The sequence below is a fragment of the Delphinapterus leucas genome, chromosome 17, assembly GCF_059928025.1.
Source record: "Delphinapterus leucas isolate spDelLeu-1000000601 "Yukka" chromosome 17, BTC_Dleu_Yukka2, whole genome shotgun sequence".
Lineage (NCBI taxonomy): Eukaryota > Metazoa > Chordata > Mammalia > Artiodactyla > Monodontidae > Delphinapterus > Delphinapterus leucas.
This window is the reverse complement of record NC_143145.1, coordinates 52,272,516-52,289,790: the sequence shown is the minus strand read 5'-3', so window position 1 is coordinate 52,289,790 and position 17,275 is coordinate 52,272,516.

Here is a 17,275-nt window from a genome sequence, read left to right as displayed (position 1 = left end):
AAGACACAGATACTAAGATTGAATTAAGCCATCAAAAATTTGAAAAATCCCACTTAAAATCAAAGTGATGTAGATCATTTAAAATGAAAGTACATACTCAGATTTAACATGCAAGTATAAAGAAACAAAAAGGCTCTTAGGACAAATCAAGCTTCAAAATGTTTGTCTCACTATGAGGTTCCTTCTACGCAGACATGTCCAGCACATGTCCATGTTCAAGAAATGGACATATTTAGGGGTGCAGAACCCCCACCACCATTTCCACATGTCTGGTTGAACTGAGGATGTATTCTAGATCCAAGGGCAATCAATTCTCAGGCAAATGTGTGGCTTATGAATGACACGAGTATGATGAAATCATGAATGAGATCAATCAAATTCTCTCTCTTGGTATATTGACCTAGAAAAAAATGAGTTAATGGGGCAATAAAGCTAAAAAGATTCTATCAAGAGAGTAGGGGCAATGTCATAATGAAATGTACACTGCATAGGTAACATGAAGGACCGGAAATCAGGAAATTAAGAAGGAAGTGGAGGGAAAGGGAAAAGATATTTTGAGGAGGGGATGAGGAGTTGGATAAGTAGACAGAATCAGGAAATGAAAATCAGAGAGAAGCAGAGATATCATGAGAAAAATAGCAAATGACCCACAAGAGATTTTAAAAATTAGGCATTCATTAGAAATTCCTCTATTTCTAAAGCAGGGGTCAGTAATCTACAGCCCACTGGCCACATACAGCCATCCCCCTTTTTTTGTACTACTCACAAATAAGTAATTTTTTTGCAGTTTTAATAATTTAAAAATCAAAATAATAATATTTAGTCATGAATTAAAATATATAAAGTTCCAATTTCAGTGTCCATAAATGAAGTTATTAGAACATAGGCATACACATTTATTTATGGATTGTCTATGGTTGTTTCTATGCTACATTGGTTGAATAATTTGCCTCAGAGACTCTTTGTGTGTGTGTGTGTGTGTGTGTGTGTGTGTGTGTGTGTGTTGATTACATCGCTTTGCACTGATGCTTGGTGCACTGCAAATTGATGAGATGCACTTAAAACTCAGTGTTTTTAGCCATGATGTGTGACACAACACATATATTCGAAGATGAAAGATGTAAAATCTTATAAAAGATCATCATTAAATTTTGCAGTTTGCAAATGATTTTGATGATAGGGATCATTAACTCTGAGTCCAAATTCAAGGAATGCTATCCCCTCAGAAAAGAACTCTTCTCATTAGTAAACTTGTATTACAAAATTTTATTCAACTTTTATTAAATTTTGAGGAAATTTATTTTCTCTCTCTTACATAAATACATAAATATCATCTTCAATTTTGAATTCTTTCTGCAAAACCTTAAATACTGAACAGAAAAAAAAGTGGTTTGTTTAGGGGGGTTTTTTTTGTAGTTTTACAGAAAACCTCTGTGAACCTCTGCTGTAAAGGATTTCCATTTTAGATTTCAATGCACATATATGCTCACAGTATGTCTATGATGGTTAATTTTGTGTCAACTTGTCTGGGCCAAGGGATGCACACATAGCTAATTAAATACTATTTCTGGGTGTGTCTGTGAAGGTTTTTTTCCATCTTCCACCTTTAGATTAATATAGAGAGAAGTGACATATATTGGTTCTGTTTCTCTGGAGAACACTGACTAGTATATATCTTTTGTTTGAGAGAAATTCAGGAATTTTTCTTGAGAAAAATAAAAGGAACAACTACAAAATTAGGAATGAGTGACAAGAGTGTTTTCTAAAATGTAAAAATGCAAAGCAAAATTTATTAGATAAAATTAAGTGAATAACTTCATAATAAAAAGTTGTAGGTACTAATGAATGCATAATAGTAATGACTCCATGTTTTACATAAAGAATCAATTAGAAAAAAAGACACGTTTATATAAATAACCTTTTGTCAGAAATTAATACTTTTTTTACTTGCAACCATTCAACTAGACAAAAAAATAAGATAGAAGAGGACTTTCAAGATGGTGGAGGAGTGAGATGTGGAGATCAACTTCCTCCCTACGAATACAACAGAAATACATCTACATGTGGAACAGCTCCTACAGAACACGTACTGAACGCTGGCAGAAGACCTCAGACTTCCCAAAAGACGCCCTCAGGCAACCTACACACAGAGGCGGGGCCAAATCCAAAGCTGAACACAAGGAGCTGTGTGAACAAAGAATAGAAAGGGAAATCTCTCCCAGCAGCCTCAGGAGCAGCGGATTAAATCTCCACAATCAACTTGATGTACCCTGCATCTTTGGAATACATGAATAAACAACGAATCATCCCAAATTGAGGAGGTGGACTTTGAGAGCAACTGTAGAATTGGGGTTTGTTTTCTGCATCTAATTTGTTTCTGGTATTACGTTTATCTTAGTTTAGTATTTAGAATTTATTATAGTAGGTAGATTTGATTATTGATTTGGCTGCTCTCTGCCTTTATTTTATATATATATATATATATATATATATATATATATATATATATATATATATTCCTGTATCTGTTTTTCTGAGTGTATATGTGTATGCTGCTTTGTGTGTTTTGTCTGTGAGTGTGTATGTGTATGCTTCTTTCTGTGATTTTGTCTGTATAGCTTTGCTTTTACGATTTGTCCTAGGGTTCTGTCTGACCATTTCTTTTTTCTTTTTTTTTCTTGTAATTTAATTTTTAGCACTTCTTATCAGTGCTGGTTTGGTTGCTCTCTTCTTTCATTCTTTTTTTTTATTTTTAATTTTTAATTATTTTATTTTATTTTTTATTTTATCTTTCTTTCTTTTTTTCTTTCTTTCTTTCTTTCCTTCCTTCTTTCTTTATTTCTCCCTTTTCTTGTGAGCTGTGTGGCTGACAGGGTCATCGTGCTCTGGCAGGGTGTCAGGCCTGTGCCTCTGAGGTAGGAGAGCCAAGTTCAGGACATTGGGCCACCAGAGACCTCCCAGCTCCACATAATAACAAATGGTGAAAGCTTTCCCAGAGATCTCCATCTCAATGCTATGATCCAGCTCCACTCCACGACCAGCAAGCTACAGTGCTGGACACCCTATGCGAACAACTAGCAATACAGGAACACAACCTCACCCATTAGAGAAAGGCAGCCTAAAATTATAATAATGTTACAGACACCCTAAAACACACCACAAGGCACAGTCCTACCCACCAGAAAGACAAGATCCAGCCTCATCCAACAGAACACAGGCACCAATCCCCTCCACCAGGAAGCCTACAAAACTCACTAAACCAACCTTGGTCACTGGGGGCAGACACCAAAAACAATGAGAACTCCGAACCTGCAGCCTGCGAAAAGGAGACCCCAAACACAATAAGTTAAGCAAACTGAGAAGACAGAGAATCACACAGCAGATGAAGGAGCAAGGTAAAAACCCATCAGACCAAACAAATGAAGAGGAAATAGGCAGTCTACCTGAAAAAGAATTCAGAGTAATGATAGTAAAGACGATCCAAAATCTTGGAAATAGAATGGAGAAAATTCAAAAAATGTTCAACAAGGACCTAGAAGAACTAAAGAAGAACAAAGAATGATGAACAACACAATAAATGAAATTAAAAATACTCTAGAAGGAATCAATAGCGAAATAAATGAGGCAGAAGAATGTATAAGTGACTGGGGAGATAAAATAGTGGAAATAACTACTGCAGAGAAGAATAAAGAAAAAAGAATGAAAAGAACTGAGGACAGTCTCAGAGACCTCTGGGACAACATTGAACGCACCAACATTCGAATTATAGGGGTTCCAGAAGAAGAAGAGAAAAAGAAAGGGACTGAGAAAATATTTGAAGAGATTATAGTTGAAAACTTCCCTAATATGGGAAAGGAAATAGTTAATCAAGTCCAGGAAGCACAGAGTCCCATACAAGATAAATCCAAGGAGAAATACAAGACACATATTAATCAAACTATCAAAAATTAAATGCAAAGAGAAAAGATTAAAAGCATCAAGGGAAAAACAACAAACAACATACAAGGGAATCCCCATAAGGTTAACAGCTGATCTTTCAGCAGAAACTCTACAAGCCAGAAGGGAGTGGCAGGACATACTTAAAGTGATGAAAGGGAAAAACCTACGACCAAGATTACTCTACCCAGCACGGATCTCATTCAGATTCAATGGAGAAATTAAAATCTTTACAGACAAGTAAAAGCTAAGAGAACAAAGCACCACCAAACCAGCTTTACAATGAATGCTAAAGGAACTTCTCTATGCAGGAAACACAAGAGAAGGAAAAGACCTACAATGACAAACCCAAAACAATTTAGAAAATGGGAATACGAATATACATATCTATAATTACCTTAAATGTAAATGGATTAAATGCTCCAACCAAAAGACATGGACTGGCTGAATGGATACAAAAACAAGACCCATATGTATGCTGTCTACAAGAGACCCACTTCAGGCCTAGGGACACATAAAGACTGAAAGTGAGGGCATGGAAAAAGATATTCCATGCAAATGGAAATCAAAAGAAAGCAGGAGTAGCAATTCTTATATCAGACAAAATAGACTTTAAAATAAAGACGATTACAAGAGATAAAGAAGGACATTACATAATGATCAAGGGATCAATCCAAAAAGAAAATATAACAACTGTAAATATTTTTGCACCCAACATAGGAGCACCTCAATACATAAGGCAAACTCTAACAGTCATAAAAGGGGAAATCGACAGTAACACAATCATAGTAGGTGACTTTAACACCCCACTTTCACCAATGGACAGATATTCCAAAATGAAAATAAATAAGGAAACACAAGCTTTAAATAATACATTAAACAAGATGGACTTAATTGATATTTATAGGACATTCCATCCAAAAACAACAGAATACACATTTTTCTCAAGCCTCATGGAACATTCTCCAGGATAGATCATATCTTGGGTCACAAATCAAGCCTTGATAAATTTAAGAAAATTGAAATCCTATCAAGTATCTTTTCCGACCACAACACTATGAGACTAGATATCAATTTCAGGAAAAAATATGTAAAAAATGCAAAAACATGGAGGCTAAACAATACACTACTTAATAACCAAGAGATCACTGAAGAAACCAAAGAGGAAATAAAAAAATACCTAGAAACAAATGACAATGAAAACATGAAGACCCAAACCTATGGGATGCTGCAAGAGCAGTTTTAAGAGGGAAGTTTACAGCAATACAGAGCTATCTCAAGGAACAAGAAACATCTCAAATAAACAACCTAACCTTACACCTAAAGCAATTAGAGAAAGAGGAACAAAAAAGCCCCAAAGTTAGCAGGAAGAAAGAAATCATAAAGATCAGATCAGAAATAAATGTTAAAGAAATGAAGGAAATAGTAGCAAAGATCAATAAAACTAAAAGCTGCTTCTTTGAGAAGATAAACAAAATTGATAAACCATTAGCCAGACTCAACAAGAAAAAAAAGGAGACTCAAATCAATAGAATTAGAAATGATAACGGGAGAAGTAACAACTGACACTGCAGAAATACAAAGGATCATGAGAGATAACTACAAGCAACTATATGACAATAAATTAGACAACCTGGAAGAAATGGACAAATTCTTGGAAAAGCACAACCTTCCGAGACTGAACCACAAAGAAATAGAAAATATAAACAGACCAATCACAAGCACTGAATTGGAGACTGTGATTAAAAATCTTCCAACAAATAAAAGCCCAGGGCCAGATGGCTTCCCAGGCAAATTCTATCAAACATTTATAGAAGAGCTAACACCTATCCTTCTCAAACTCTTCCAAAATAGAGCAGAGGGAGGAACACTCCCAAACTCATTCTAGAATGTCACCATCACACTGATATGAAAACCAGATAAAGATGCCACAAAGAAAGAAAACTACAGGCCAATATCACTGATGAACATAGATGCAAAAAACATAACAAAATACTAACAAACAGAATCCAACAGCCCATCAAAAGGATCATACACTATGATCAAGGAGGGTTTATCCCAGGAATGCAAGGATTCTTCAATATATACAAATCAATCAGTGATAAACCACGTTAACAAATTGAAGGAGAAAAGCCATATGATCATCTTAATAGATGCAGAAAAAACTTTTGAAAAAATTCAAAGCCCATTTATGATAAAAACCCTCCAGAAAGTAGGCATAGAGGGACCTTACCTCAACATAATAAAGGCCATATATGACAAACCCACAGCCAACATCATTCTCAAAGGTGAAAACGTGAAACCATTTCCACTAAGATCAGACACAAGACAAGATTGTCCACTGTTACCACTATTATTCAACATACTTTTGGAAGTTTTAGCCACAGCAATCAGAGAGGAAAAAGAAATGAAAGGAATCCAAATAGGAAAAGAAGTAAAGCTTGCACTGTTTGCAGATGACATGATATTAAACATAGAGAATCCTAAAGATGCTACCAGAAAACTACTAGAGCTAATCAATGAATTTGGTAAATTAGCAGGTTACAAAATTAATGCACAGAAATCTCTTGCATTCCTAGCCTCTAATGATGAAAAATCTGAAAGAGAAATTAAGGAAACACTCCCATTTACCATTGCAACAAAAAGAATAAAATACCTAGGAATAAACCTACCTAAGGAGACAAAAGACCTGTATGCAGAAAACTATAAGACACTGGTGAAAGAAATTAAAGCTGATTGATGGAGAGATATACCACGTTCTTGGATTGGAAGAATGAACATTGTGAAAATGACGATACTGCCCAAAGCAATATACAGATTCAATGCAATCCCTATGAAACTACCAATGGCATTTTCCACTGAACTAGAACAAAAAATTTCACAATTTGTATAGAACCACAAAAGACCCCGAATAGCCAAAGCAATCTTGATAAAGAAAAACGGAGCTGGAGGAATCAGGCTCCCAGACTTCAGATCATACTACAAAGCTACCGTAATCAAGACAGTGTGGTACTGGCTCAAAAACAGAAATATAGAGCAATGGAACAGCATAGAAAGCCCAGAGATAAACGCACATACATACGGTCACCTTATTTTTGATAAAGGAGGTGAGAATATACAATGGAGGTAAGATAGCCTCTTCAATATGTGGTGCTGGGAAAACTGGACAGGTACATGTAAAAGAATGAAATTAGAACATTCCCTAACACATTCAAAAAAATAAAATCAAAATGGATTAAAGATTTAAATGTAAGGCCAGACACTATACAACTCTTATAAGAAAACATAGGCAGAACACTCTATGACATAAATCACAACAAGGTTCTTTTTGACCCCCCTCCTAGAGAAATGGAAATAAAAACAAAAATAAACAAATGTGACCTAATGAAACTTAAAAGCTTTTGCACAGTAAGGGAAACCATAAACAAGACGAAAAGACAACCCACAAGCTGGGAGAAAATGTTTGCACATGAAACAACTGACAAAGGATTAATCTCCAAAATTTACAAGCAGCTCATGCAGCTCAGTATCAAAAAAACAAACAACCCAATCCAAAAATGGGCAGAAGACCTAAATCGACATTTCTCCATAGAAGACATACGGTTTGCTAACAAACACTTGAAAGGATGCTCAACATCACTAATCATTAGAGAAATGCAAATGAAAACTACAATGAGGTATCACCTCACATCAGTCAGAATGGCCAACATCAAAAAATCCACAAACAATAAATGATGGAGAGGGTGTGGAGAAAAGGAAACCCTCTTGCACTGTTGGTGGGAATACTAATTGATACAGCCACTATGGAGAACAGTATGGAGGTTCCTTAAAAAACTAAAAATAGAACTGCCATACTATCCAGCAATCCCACTACTGGGCATATACCCTGAGAAAACCATAATTCAAAAAGAGTCATGTACCACAATATTCATTGCAGCTCTATTTACAATAGCCAGGACATGGAAGCAACCTAAGTGTCCATCAACAGATTAAAGGATAAAGAAGATGTGGCACATATATACAATGGAATATTACTCAGCCATAAAAAGTAATGAAATTGAGTTTTTTATGCAGTGAGGTGGATGGACCTAGAGACTGTCATATAGAGTGGAATAAGTCAGAAAGAGAAAAACAAATACCATATGCTAACACATATATATGGAATGTAAAAAAAAAAAAGGTTCTTAAGAACCTGGGGGCAGGACACGAAAAAAGACACAGACGTAAAGAATGGACTTGAGGACATGGGGAGGGGGAAGGGCTGGAACGAATTGAGAGAGTGGCATGGACATATATACACTACCAAATGTAAAATAGCTAGTGGGAAGCAGCTGCATAGCACAGGGAGATCTGCTCAGTGCTTTGTGACCACCTAGAGGGGTTGGATAGAGAGGATGGGAGGGAGATGCAAGAGGGAGGCAATATGGGGATATATGTATATGTAGAGCTGATTCACTTTGTTATACAGCAGAAACTAGCACACCATTTTAAAGCAATTATACTCCAATGAAGATTTTCAAAAATAAAGGAAAAAAAAAGAAGATAGATATATAGTTTAAAATGATGTCTATAATACTTCAAACCGAGCATTCATGGTCTGAGAATACTTATTTGTCCATACATTTTTTACAAAGTTGCTATATTCTAGGCCTTAAGAATAACTTCTTTTAAGTTAGAAAACTCAAATTATCATTATTTTCATTATTTGATCACAATGGAAGAAAGTAAATGATCAAAAGATCATCTTTTTAAAAGATGGTAACTAGATCACCTGAAAATTTAAAAAAAAATTGTTACCATCATAACTGCCGGGTGAAATTTAAAAGCAAAACTGAAATATTAAGAAGGAAAAAAGAATGTTGTAAATCATAGAATATAAAATAGGTTTAAAGGTTTAATTTGGAAACAGAAAGCTTTAAATAATTGAATTATTTTAAACAGAGTGAAAATGATTATTTCATTCAAGAAATTATTAATGATCTACAAATAAAGCTAAGAACACAAAAGAAAACAAATAATTGTGCTGAAAGGAGAAACAAACAATAGTAGGAAGAGTACTGTTGACAAATAGACACAAGTAAGAGAAAGTTAGAATTTAAACTGTAATAAAATATAGCCAATGTAGCCCTTCACAAAGCTAATCAAGAGAAGAGAATAAACACAAATATAAAAACTAGACATGAAGCAGATTATATGAGAAACAGATCTTTTTCATTTAAGAGACTATATATACAACTTGATATAAACATTTCAATTAAATGCAAAATTACCTGGAAAATATAAAAATAAACTAAGGGTTATTGGGATTATATGAAATCATCTGTGTGAAACTTTTGAAAATTGTAAAGCACTGTCTAATTTAAAGAATCTTTCATTCAATAAAGGAATTTAAAGAAATAAACTACTATCTCAAGAATATATTAAAAACTCTGAACAGGCTACATATGAAATAAAAGAACTTCTCATCCATGAACTTCTCATCCATAGGGTTTTGAAGTTAATTTTTTAAATTGTCATAAATAATTTAATGATATGTGAACAGTTTAAGAATACAGAAAAATAGGGAAATTTCTTTTGTTTGATAAATCATTGAGAAAAGTCATGTAGATCTCTACCTTCTGGCTGTATTTCACTTTCCTTTTCGATTTTAGTATATTCAGATTTTACACTTTTCCTTAAGTGGATTGGAAATTTATATTTTTCATCAATAATTTTCAGTAATAATTTTCAAAAATTATTACTAGAATTACTAGAATAACAATTCTATTGACTTTTTTCTATCTGATAATAAATATACTGTCTAATGGTGCACCTTTTTAATGATGTTGGGTTTCCTCAAATATTTCGTGTTCATCAGTAGTGGGTCCATCTTAGACTCTCCCCTGAGTCTGCTGTGAATGACTGCTTGGAGGTTGAGATATAGTGTTCTGTCACAGATGATATTCTGGCTTGTTTACAGTGAGAGCGAAGAATGGAGGAGAGAGGCATGTTCTCGGGGGAATGCCTGGGTGGCTAGTCCTCTGGGTGTGGGTTCTTCCTAGACATCATTAGCATCCCAGGCCACGGTCTCTTGTTCCACACAGTCTCATAGGAGACTGCCTTGTCAGATCTTCCTGGTCATTGGTGTGTGTGCGTGTGTGTGTGCGCGTGCACGTGTGCCTACGTGTGTGCCTGTGCACACATACACACAAAAGACTACCCACAGAGTTTTCTCTGCTGCAGGACTGCATCTCATATTCATGTTAATTGCCCCTGAATTCCTTTTCTGTGCTCAGACTCCATCACCTTTAGGCAAGCATCCTCTTTTTACAACATTGTTTTCCCATGAATCTACGAACAATCAGTGGCATAAACTGGATGGTAAAGGGCACAATCAGAATCCAAGTGTGTGAATTTGTGAATTCTCCCACTAAGTTCCCCTTCAGATCCGCTCAGTGGACTAACTCAGTCCTGCCTCTCATGTGAAATCTCAATGAGGTTCAACAGCATTTTTTTGTTATTTTTGCATAATAAAATAATTCTTTGTTTCCAGGTAATAAAAAACCTAAACTGAACTAATAATGACATGACCATTATCAAACTCTAAACCAATTAAATTTTCTGTTATGCTCTAACCTAGATTGTCTTGGATCCTACAGATACAGGTTCTAGCAATGAAATCTTCTGATGTTTTTTTTAAAGGAGCAAATTTTTGTATTAATATTTATTTTTTATTTATAATATTTATTTATAATATTTATTATTTATAAAAAAATAAATATTTATTTATTTTGGCTGCTCTGGGTCTAAGTTGTGGCTTGTGGGATCTTTGCTGTGGCATGCGGGCGCTTAGTTGCAGCATGTGGGAAGTCCCACCTTCTGGGTGTTATACAGTTCCCAAAATGACCTTTCCTTTTCTAACTAGCATTTGCACCTTCTTTAGAGACCTTGAGCTGCAGTTCCTAGGACTATGGGACAGAAATCTCCTTTAGCTGGCCTCTTGAAACTTCTCCCCTCCCCTGGGCTTTTGACAACCTATCCTTTTGTTTGGGATCGTTTATACTTTTCAAGTGGTTCTTCTTGGGCAATTTCCCTTTGAGGGCAACTCTAGAAACTCCCTCATCAGCCCACGTCTGGTTCCCAGGGAAACAGGTCATCGGTAGACAGTAGCTTTCTCTTAACCTTCTTTCTCTTTTCTCTGCCAACTTGGTCAATCGTCATGAAAATTCTATTGTAGAAGTTAAACACCTGTCTGCACATCTCAATTTCCAGAGAACATCAATCCAATCTTTCTGAGTGCTTTAGAGATAGCTTTTGGTGTGCACTGTGCTCTTCCTTCCAAAACCCCTCCTTCTCTCATAGGGACCCTGATCAGTATTTCCAAGGGATTCTCCTCTAGAGGTCTCTTCCACATCAATTCTCACTGTAGGACGGTGACAAGCAACAGATGGCAGAACACATTTTATAATTTCTTAGCATGCTCTTCATACAAGATCTAACATCACATTTTAGATTGTAAATATTTTTGACAATTATTTTCTGTTTGTCTCTTCAACTTTTATTACATTTGTCAAAAGTTTCAATCTGATCTTGTCTTCTACATACCTAGTAGGAATCTTCATACTATTTTCTATTAAATTAAGAGGTAATTTTCTTATTTTTCTGCCCAGTTATGATTCATAAACTAAGTACCATATCAAACATTTCTAAAGATCTAGAACACAAACGGAAAACTAAAAGCATGGATTCAGTCCACAATCTGAAAATGGAAGTTTTTGAGTAGTTTTATTGCTCATAGAACGTGTTACTTTACCTGCCATCCATCTACATCTTTTAACCAGACCAGCCATATCTCAAAACATTCAACTGTATAGATAAAATCCCTTTGTTAAACGTACAATATTCTTTATAGAGTTTCTGTGATGCTCCAGGCACTCTTCCAATGTTCTAATGATCAAGGAAATGGCAAAATATCATGGATATCGATAGATAGATGATAGATAGATGATAGATGAACAGAGATAGAGCTGCAGACAAATATGTATATCATTAAATAAGGGAGGATTAACGAAATAATATGGAATCACAACATAAGGAAACCAAAAGGCATATATGTGTGTTTGTGTGTGAGCAGCGTGAAGTATAATATTAGGCAGACATTACTCTTCATCTCTTGACACTTGGTCTTGGGTCAAGTGTTCATCCAGGTCATTTTATTTCTAGTTGAATCAGAATTCTGTAAGCACTGCCAAGTTTGGAAAGGTGCCATAACTTGAAGCTGTCAGAGTCAGTGCTGTAGATTCTCCTTTAGCCATGGCAGTGAAATCTGCTGCCATATGGCATTCTCATATTTTCAGATGGTCATTCAAGACATTAAGTGAAGACCTTGATGTTTTGTCTGTTTTCTAAGGGACCAGATATCTTACAACCATGTCACCTATACTTTAATTGTCCCTGAGCATTCTGTAAAATTTCTGCATCATTTTCCTTTTTCAGTTGATGCTTTGTTCTGCTTTGTTCTGCTGGTGTTGTTTCAATATTATATCACAGGTGATGTAATATCTAATAGGCTGCAGTGCTTCCTATTGTATTATTATGTTATGCACAAAGGGGCTGCCCAATTAAAGCATAGTGATTCCGTTCAAAAATATTGCCTACTTGCCCAACCATTTGAAAACATTTCTTGGAAACAGTGTGAAGGTTAGAACTAAGGCAGAAATTGGTTCTCCAGAAGCTCTCTATTTTTGGTTCCAAAATTTCCTTTTTAAATGGAAAGCAAGCTTTTAGTGACTCAGCCTCACCTTTATGCTTAGAATTAGGAAAATAATCCTCCCCTTTCCAGTCTGACAGCTGTAAGCAGTTGCCAGGTATCTGTACCATAGAAAGTTGGTGCGTGAAGACCGACACGTCAGTGAGGGCCCAAAGAAACCACTCACCCATTCCGGGAATAAGGGCACTCCAGGAAAGCTGGTGAGTGGCTATTTCCAATTCTAAGTCTCTTTTCATATAAAACAATAATGATAGTACTAAATTAAGCATCGCAAGTCCCCTTGCTATAGTGCTGAATTGCAAGGAACCTGGCTTCGGTGCCTGTGGAGTGATGGCATTCCCCAATCTCATTACTGGAAACTCTGCCTTTTCAGTTAACATTTAGTGGAGCACGCAATGTTGCAGGTAGAATTTTCTTTCTGTTTAAATAATGACTAACAGCAAGTTGGAGTCCTCTTTATCTGGAGGAGGATGGATAGGGACATTCATTCATTTTTGCATATACTGGACAAATTTTCCTAAGTACCTGTTCTATGCCAACATGACACCCTTTGCTAAGGGAGACAAGGACAGTATCACTCATGATCCCAAGAGCAGAGATGCTTGTATTGAAAGGTTCAATTTTATCTGACGTTTCCCTTAACTTCATCTCTTATTAGGCAACAGTAATACCAGACACCATTTTTGATTACTTACTATGTTCCAGGCACTGTGCTGAGCACTTCCTAAACCAGCTCATTGATCGCATTATTATTTTTGCATAAAAACACCATTTACAAACTCAGAAACTCAGTCTGAGTGGTTAATATCTTGCTCAAAGTAACATAGCCAACAAGCGAAGTAATATCGTAAAGTCATATCACAGCAAGTAAAATAATAGATCCAGGACCTCAATTCAGATTCATTTCACTCCACTGTCACTTATCTTAACTTCTATTCTATACTGCCTTCAAAGTACTATATCGAAATTGAAGTTCTTGCATCTTCAAAGTAAAGCAGAAGTCAAAGTAAGTAAGGGAGAGGATCAGTTAGAAACACCATAAAGCCAGCTTCTACATCAGAAGCCCGGGAAACATCGTACATTATTCTCTCCTCATTCCTCACATGTAGATCTTTTGCAAGTGTTTGTGCTCTTACACCAGCTTCCTGACATGTTTCTCTGTCTCAGGTTTTGTCCCAATAATCTATCCCCTGAATTATCACACGATGATCAACCTAATATCCAAGTCTGACATGTCACCCTTATATGGAGAACTTGTTAAAGGCCTTCCATCATCTGATCCAATGCCCCACATAAAGCATGGGATGTAGCCCCTTATGCTTCATCTCCTGCCATACCCTTGCTTCCCAGTAGAGTCCTTGGTGGTACAAAAGTATGTATATTTTTCTACACACATCATTCTGTTCCATACATCCTTTTTTTTTTAATCAAATATGTGCTTCCTTTCTCCTTGGATGCTTAAGTACCTCTCTACATTTCTAATAACCCAGCACACATTTCTATCTTAGCACTTCCCATATGAGATTAAATATAACTATTTTTGTGTTTTTCTCTCCCATCAAACTGGGCTACTTCAGTGCTCAGGCCATGTCTTTTTCATATTTGAACTTTCAGTGCTTAGTCAAGGGTCTAACAATAGAATGTTTATTAAATGAAGTAAGTCCAACTGACAGCAAAAGCAACCAACCAACAAAAAATCGAGATATTCCTCGTTTTTCTAGTAGAACATAGGAACTGCTTTGGCAAATAAATTTGGTGAAAAATCAAAAGATCCAGGTGTTTCTCTCAGGTTTCCCACAGCTTTACATTCATTCGTTACGTAATTTCAGACCAACCACTTCATGATTTGAGGTGAATCTCAATTTCTTAATTAGTTAAATGGTTGCACTGGCTCACCCTTGGGCATCATACCAGACATAAATTCTATGGCTACCATTCTAACTTCCCTGCAAACTAGAAATGACATTTCAGTAGATATAATTCTTCTATAGGTCACAGATATGAATCAAACCAAGATCTACACATAAAGAACAAGAGAAACATTAAAAAAAATTGTTTTGTAGACAGAAACTGCTTCCCCAACCCAACTATCCACCCTGAAATGACATGCCCATAGTTTAAAGTAACTAAGTAAGAAAATGTGGAGAGAAAATTGCATCAAAGCACCTCAAGTAGAAATCAAGCCCTAATCATTGGGACAGTATCATAGCCTTAATGCATCTTTAATGTGTTATCTTATTCTACCTGAAAATCTGCCAGAATTGGCCTGCTTTCTACCTTTACACCTAAGGAACATATTGAAAGCTTACAGGGCTGAGGATTCAGGGGCAGTCATCCTTGGCTCCAAGAAGCCCTGCTTCCTCAGTGAAACAAAGGTTTAGCTTGAGAAACAATATCAGCTATGGCACGGGACTCCACATGAAAAATCCCTCATTAGTGTGGCTGGGCTGTCGGTTTTCTGGGGCAGGCACAGCATTCATTTCTGTAGCTGTAACATACTCAAGTTACTGGTGTTGGAAAGCTGTCCAAGCAGTTTATGAAAATATCAATGCAGAGCCTGCCAGAGTCATACACACTGTATTTCAGTCAATTCCCTCTACTTAGAAGGCTCAAATTTTAATTCTAGAAGTTGGGGACTTTATGGGTTGGTTGAACAAAAGGACATAAAAATTTATTGTCAATTTGTACATTGTTGAAGGTTTAAGGCTTTGGTAAAGTGGTATTTGGTCACAGTTGGCTGGTTCCTAAAACTAGAATCCTTTTGAGGTTATTAAGAATCAATTAAGCATTGTTCTCCTAGGTATTGCCATGGCCCCTTGGCGATTTATACAGGGTTTGAACATTCATAGCTTCTTTGTAGGTGCAGTATAAATGGGTCTGGTTTAGGTCAAGGACAGTCTTAAAACTAAAGAGTGGATCTCAGGGACAGACTAATGAAAAGCTTTACAAGAAATTCTCTCAACTATCTTCTCTGCATGTGCCCAACTTTAAAGCATTTAGCAGTTTCCACCGACCTTCTCTAGAACAAAGCAGCCAAATTAAGGACCATATTTATTAAAGACCCAATAAAAATTACACTGAATTAGAGAAATGGAACTGAAAGTACCCAGTTTATAGTAGCATGGAGACTACTCAAATTTGTCTTCAGAAAAGGAGACAGTTTTACTTGAAGACATTATAATAGTCTTAATTTAAAAAAATCATGGTTGAGGGATCCATTAAAAGCAGGTCATAGGTCTCAGCTTTTAGTGAATTTATTTTGAACCTCCTGAAGCAGACACTGCAAATTTTCACATTCTAATGAGTGAACTAAAAACATGTATTTCAAAGCAAATAGCACTCATAAATTACATTTATGACACATGAGGTTGCTGACTGCTGTGCAGGGAGCACAGAGTAATGGTTCTAATATGCACTCTAGCTTGATTTTCTCAGTTCCCAACATGTTCTAATTCCACACTACAAACCTTTAAATGGCAGTTATATTTTAATTAATGTGATTATGTGCTGCCATTAGCAAACCCTCCCCCAGCACATTTCTCCTGCCAGGCCCATGAATGCCCGTAATCCATTAACATAAAAGGGCTGTTTGCTTATTAAATTCATCTACACAAATAGGCAAGGGTTGCAATTGTTGATTTGCCACTGAAAGAACAGAATGAGAAGGAGCTTCCCAGTGCCTGGCACTTGCAATTATCTGGTGTAATTAAGTCTAATTTATAAAGCCCCCCTCAAACGAGAAAGTAACAATCTTTGTTAATTAACAAGAGCATTTGTAAAGCTCGTTAACTCCATCATTCACAGTCTCCTGGAAAAAGGGGAGCATGTGGCTATTGCAATGGAACATGTTGCATATGTGTATTTGTGCATTAATCTGTTTAGAAGGTCTAATGATTGAAATGGGAGCTAGAAGTGGATGTTATATTACTGAGGAAACCTACTGTTTTCATTTATCTTTACAGCAGTGTGAGTGCTTTGTCATTATCTTCTGCACATGGTTTCATTATTCTGATACAGCGCTGTGCATTGCCTCATACCATCAGGCCCATAAGCCTGCAGGGTACAAGGGCACTTATCTTTCCTGATGACTTTTGAATCATTTAAAACAAGTTATTAGTGAAACAATTAAAATGATATTAGTTCACAATTGTATTTACAGCTGGCAGGCATAATGGAACATTCTGAATAGCAGTCAGGGGTTCTCAGAATGGATGGAAAATGCTGTTAATCAGAGACAAGAGAAACCTCTAAAGAAAACCGAAATTGCAAGAGCACATTAATTGTATTGGAGCATTTCATTTAATTGAGAACAAAGGGAAGGTAAAAATCATATTATCAACGTTTTATGAACATGAAGAAATAGAAAAATTACTGTCATCTGTCACACCTATTCTACTGGAAGTGAAAATTAAAAAGGCAGTATTTAACTTTAACCAGAGCAGGCCAAATGCATCATGTTGTTATACATTTTCATTTTCAAAGGGAGCGCCAAAATAAAATATAACAAATTAATTAACTCATAAATACAGAGGAAGACTGTTGGGCAGGACACACACCCACATGGGAAGATTCCAGTGAAGTTTCGAGGTG